Source organism: Peromyscus eremicus, chromosome 7 (genome assembly GCF_949786415.1).
Source record: "Peromyscus eremicus chromosome 7, PerEre_H2_v1, whole genome shotgun sequence".
NCBI lineage: Eukaryota > Metazoa > Chordata > Mammalia > Rodentia > Cricetidae > Peromyscus > Peromyscus eremicus.
Window position 1 is genome coordinate 69,757,522 of NC_081422.1, and position 6,286 is coordinate 69,763,807.

Genomic DNA, 6,286 nt, shown 5'->3' on the forward strand with positions numbered 1-6,286 from the left:
AGAGGAGGCGGGGCCTCTCCGGGGCACGCCCCCTCACGTCACAGGCTCACTCCACGGCGGCCCCGCCCCCGCCGGCCGGGAGTCGCACGCGCCGGAATTTCCAACGCCGGTGACGACGCGCGCCGCGGGGGCGGCGGGAGCTGCGCGCGCGCGCGGCCTGCTGGCGGGTATGCCCCGGCCTCAGCTGAACCACCGCCCGGGGCGGTGGCACCCAGTGACCCGGCAGGGCGAGGCTGTGAACGGCAGCTGGGGCCCCCCCGGCTGTCTCTGGAGGAAGTGGCCGAGGGCAAACATGCTAGGCCTGGTGCGGAGCTGATCTGCTCCGGGTGGTGTCGGGAGGCTCCTGGGATCGGTCCCCGCCCCCCCCCCCCCCCCCCAGGCCTGCCCGGGGCTTCCAGAAGCTTCCGCTGTAACCCAGGAGGTGAATGGATGAGGGGTCCTGAGAGAAGTGTGAGCGAAGACCCAGGCCGGAGAGTGGCTGGCGTGTTGAGGGAGCTGGGGCCGGGCGTTGTTAGCCGTAGGTAGTGAGGAAGGTGGATCGCTGCCCTTCCCAGTGCTTGGGTGAAATCTTTAGGAATTGGTGAAGTATTTAGGAATATTAGAGATTAAAAAACACAGGGCTGAGCCGGGCGGTGGTGGCGCACGCCTTTAATCCCAGCACTCGGGAGGCAGAGCCAGGCGGATCTCTGTGAGTTCGAGGCCAGCCTGGGCTACAGAGCGAGTCCAGGAAAGGCGCCAAAACTACACAGAGAAACCCCGTCTCGGAAAACAAAAACAAACAAACAAACAAACAAACAAAAAAACACAGGGCTGGCCTGAGAGTGGTGCGCATGCAGGAGTTTCTCTCTGAGTTCGAGACCAGCCTACATAGTGAGTTCCAGAACAGCCTGGGCTACATACTAGACCCTGTCTCCCCACCTCCCCCAAAAAAGGAGCTTGTGCCCCCCTGTGATCCCTGAACTCCCCGAGTGGAGACAAGAAGGGTCAGGAGATGCAGGTAACCCTTGCCTGCATAGGGAGTTCAAAGCCAGCCCAGACTGCATAAGACACTTTTTGTCTCACAAAAAGAAAAATGAGAGATTTGGTCAGTCCTTTTTTATCAGTGATAATTGATCATCCCAAAGAAAATCTGACACACAGCAGTGCATTCTCCACTGTGTGCAGCAAACCCCTTCAGAGATGACACAGTCACTTGAAGAGCTTGAGATGGGCTTCAATGTTTTCTAATACAGAGATACATTAAAATATATACTTTGTGAGACAGCATCTCACTATAAAGCCCGGCCTGCCCTAGCACACCTAATCCTCCTGCCTTAGCTTCCCGAGTGCTTGGATTATATAGGCTTAGGCTGCTGAGCCCAGCTCTACGATGTTTAAAGCAATACCATCTGAATACCGGGTGAGTAATGCCAGGCGAACACCAAGACTTTCAGCTCGTGGATGCAGCCGGCACTGCACTGCTCTGTCTACACCCCCATCACTACCCCATTCTTCTTCAGGGACTCTTCCACGTCCATCTTCCTATAATGTCTGGACACCTGGGGGTGGTGAGAATAAAGAGCAAGCAGTATGCCTTCCCACGAAAAGGTCATAATGTAGTATCTTCCCCTGACTTCCATCAAAGGCCAAAAGCCAACCTTATTGTTTTATAGCAGTGAAGTTACTTAGTCTTTGTAGTATCTTGAGAGAGGTCTGGGGCTAGTACAAGATTTGGGGGATTTGGTTTAAAGCGGGTCTTTCGGCTAGGAGACTTAACTGGGACTGAGTGGTGTAACAGTTTAGGGTGGGAAAGGGGAGAGTTTTGAAGCCTAGGAGAGTGTAATGGTGGGTAAGCCCAGTAATCTTGGTGAGGAGGGGGCTGTTTACCCTGAGAGTTTGGTTACTGTTGTAGCCTTCCCAAAAAAAAAAAAAAAAAAAAAAAAAGGATTTGAGGAAGTCCCTGCCTGAAAGTACAATAAAATATTTGCAAATTCATCTTCCTGGATGAGAATTTCCTGAAATTTGTCATGCGTACAAACCAGGTGTGGTGGTGAACGCTTGTCATCACAGCATTCTGCAGGCTGAGACAGGAGAACCTTGAGGTGAGGTCAACCCTTGGGGTTCGTAAGACCTAGTCTTCAAGGCAAGCAATCAAGCAAAGTAAGAGAAAGGAGAATGAGAAAGTAATGGGGAGAGAAAATGGCCAAAATGTATCATATACATGTGTGAAATTGTCAAAGAATTTTTCTAAAAAGGTCATGTTTACTTGCACAGCTGACTTGTATTCCTGGTAATCCGGCTGGGTTTAGTTCTTAATCCTGTTGTATGGGTGTAAACAGTCCAGTTCACTAAGGTTAGTTTTGTTTTGAAGGGGGTTATGAAACAGGATCTGTCTGTGAGGCCCTAACTAGCCTCAAAGTCTTGATCACCCCACCTCAGCCTCCCCAATGCTCCACACCTCCACACCCAGCTGCTCCAAGTAGTTTTTGAAGCTGCATATGACAATCCTTAATGAGTAGGGAAATCATTTCTGTGGGTCATGACCAGCAAATTTCATTACCAAAAGAGCAAAAAGCCGAATAAGAGAACATCCTCTATAACAAAAAGGGTAACAGTGAAGCTTTCAGCTTTGTGCTATATTTCAGCAAATCAAAATGCCACCAAATATGAGCCATGCCATTATTTTATGTACTACTAAGAATGATAAATCCAGGGCCTGGGGGTGGAGAGATGGCTCAGTGGTAAAGAGCACTGTCTGCTCTTCCAGAGGACCCAGATTAAGTTCCCAGCACCTACACGGCAGCTCACAGCCATCTGTAGCTCTATTTTGGGGGATCTAACACCCTCTTCAAGACCATGATGCACAGACACACATGTAGACAAAAATAGCCATATATATAAAATTAAAACAAAAACAAACAAACAAAAAACTTGCCGAATGGTAGTGGTGCACTCAGGAGGCAGGGGCAAGAGGATCTTTGGTCTACAGAGAGTTCCAGGAAAGCTAAGTGTAGCTAGAGTTTTCCTGCCTGGCCCACAGTCAGGACAAATCTCTCTCACCTGCCAGTCCCACAGCTGCTCAGACCCAACCAAGTAAACACAGAGACTTATATTGCTTACAAACTGTATGGCCGTGGCAGGCTTCTTGCTAACTGTTCTTATAGCTTAAATCAATCCATTTCCATAAATCTATACCTTGCCACATGGCTTGTGGCTTACCGGCATCTTCACATGCTGCTTGTCTTGGTGGCGGCTGGCAGTGACTCCTTCTGCCTTCCTGTTCTTTCTTTTCTCCTCTCTGTTAGTCCCGCCTATACTTCCTGCCTAGCCACTGGCCAATCAGTGTTTTATTTATTGACCAATCAGAGCAACACATTTGCCATACAGAACATCCCACAGCAGCTAAGGCTACACAGGAAAACCCTGTCTCAAAAAAATAAAGTTAAAAAAAATCTCAAAAGATAATTTAAGAAATGAAAACATAATACTAGGAATTTTGAATAAAGTTTCAAGGTAGTTAAAAAAAATCGGGGCAATAGAGAAATGGTTCAGAGGTTAAGAGCATAGGCTGCTCTTCCAGAGGACCAGGGTTTGATTTCCAGCACCCACATGGGCATTCACAACCATCTACTCCAGTTCCAAGGGTTGCATCATCCTCTTTTGACCACCACAGGCACCAGGGATGTATATGGTACACAGACAAACATGGAGCCAAAACATCCTTACACTTTTATTTAAAAGAATGATAAAATCAAAACCAGACAGGCCTTTAATCCCGGCACCAGCTAAGCAGAACAAGGCAGATCTTGAGTTCAAGACCAGCCTGATCTACAATAGCAAGTTCCAGGCCAGCCAGGGTTACACAGTGAGACCCGGCCTCAAAGAAGTAATAAATAAAATCGTATCAAAATGTCTCATTGCTATGTTCTGATTTCAGAGCTGTTAAATAGAGGAAGAACACAATATTGAAACATAAGGCATATAGAGCTGTGTATATTTGATCGCAGTGTGAAATGAATTTCTGTTTTTTTGTTCATTGCTAGGAAAGTTTGAGAGCCATGGTTATGGTGGAAGTACACAGGAGAAGCTGAACATGGCTGAAGGTAGCAGAATGTTGAGTGCTTTCTGAGATGCAATGGACTACCTGCCCAAGTTGAGCTGTAATGGAAGGAACAGTTAATGAGAGCTGGGGACATCAGGGAGCTCAACTAGGAGACAGCATTTTACCTGGCCTCAACTTGATGAGGCAGTAGCAGGACAATAGACATTCCCAGTGAAAGAGCAGACTAAGAAGGCATGAGCCTTCAGACCACACTCTGGAGAACAGAGTACAGCAGGCCTGAGAAAGTTGGCTGGAGATGGAGAAGGCTTTGAATGCCCTGCCAACAGTTCTAGATTTCATGATAATGACAGCAGGCGAGGAATTTAGGTGATGCAACTAATTATCGATAGTGACGATGATGATGATGATGATGATGATGATGATGACGACAGTGTATGAGTGATGCTACCCATGGAACCCAAGGCTTCTGAATACTGAGCTGGCTCTCTGCTGGTGATCGACAGCCCAGCCTGCACCTAGTTCTTTGAAGTGAAATGGTTGACATCAATGGGAAGGGCAGATTGATAAGCAAAAGACTGAAGAACCTGAGAGGGTAGGAGAATCTATTCTTTCTGCCCAACTTACCCTATCCTGCTAATGATAGATGCTTAGAGAAGCCACGCACTTGACTTAATTCTCTGCCATCCTGACTTTCCTAATAGTTCCTGTTTGGAAGTCAGGTGAGAGACAAAGGAGCAGGGGGTGAACAGAGGGGATAGAGACTGTATTGCATTTTATCTTCCCACTCCCCTCAGGGCATTCTCCGTGCCCACAGGCATAGATTTCTGATGGAGCTACAGGCATCAGAGTTCTCAGCTAGGAGTCCAAGGGAAGTAGCTGTCTGCAGATGAGTGAGAAGGGAGCTGGCAGCTCCCAGAGGCCGCGCTTTCCAGTAAAACCAGAACTTGAAACATAAGCCATGTACCCTGATACTCAAAAGACTGAAATATGGTGGTGGGCCACTCTCACTTTGTTCCCCGTGCTGGCCAAGCACCTGTCCTGAGGACACTTCCAACCAGTCCCTCCTTATGCTCCGGAGACTCCCGGTAGAAGGCGTGTATCAAGAGGAAAACAGTAAGGCTGAGTAAGTTTTGTGCAAATTTCTTGCTTCCCTGGTCAGAACAAAACATAAAAATGTTTGAGCCCTGAGACAGAAACTGTGACACTTTGGTGAGTATATGCAAAAATTAAGTGCTTGTGGTTACATGTAAAGCTGCTTTCCTACAACATAACATAAAAACATGTAAATTTTTTTCTTTAGAACCACATAAACAAATTGAAAACAAAAGGAAGCATTTTATATTTTACTACCTTTAGCAACATCTCTCTCTCTTTCTCTCTCTCTCTCTCTCTCTCTCTCTCTCTCTCTCTCTCTCTCTCTCTCCTCTCTCTCTCTCCTCTCTCTCTCTTTCTCACAGCTCCTGACCACCACATCCAGCCTAATGTTTCTTTTTACACTTTTTGAACAGGGATTGAGAAATTCACCAGCATTGCTAGGAAACCCCACCCCCATGGCATCTCCCCAGCCCCTGAAGAAGGTGGCTCAAAGAAGGACTTCCCCACTTCCTGGCACTCCCCTCACTTCCTGAATAAGCCAGAAGAGACTAACTGCTCTCTAAAGTAGATCCAAGGCTGCCTCTAAGCTAGCTGCCACACTTGAGGCACACTTCCTGTAGTGACCACACCTGAGGCACACTTCCTGTAGCGACCACACTTGGACCCCATTATTCCAGGAGTTAGGTGGGGAGGAAGAACACGGTCGGTGTTTATAACATGGTGTCTGTGGAGGACACAAATTAGAAATCGGCTCGTAAGAACTCATCTCAGTCACAAGCAAGAGCTGTCTGTCTTCCAAGCTCAGAAGAGCCAGCACGGTCAAGAAGTAAAACTGGGGCAGACACATGTCAACACGAAATTATTAACAGTGATAACTTCACTCTGTCCCCTGGGAAGAGTCCAGCCCTCTGGAGTTGCAGCGAAAGAACTTGCTTCCACCTAGGTGGACGGTCTCTGGCGACCAGTACTGGCTAGGCTGCGGTTGACTAAACAGATGGTAATCCATTTAGAGATGACTGTGCTGAGCGGGACCCAAGATTCAGCCTGTCTGCTATTCTCTGGTGGTGTGCATAAAACTTCTGGGTTTGGCCGGGCGGTGGTGGCTCACGCCTTTAATACCAGCACTCGGGAGGCAGAGCCAGGTGGATC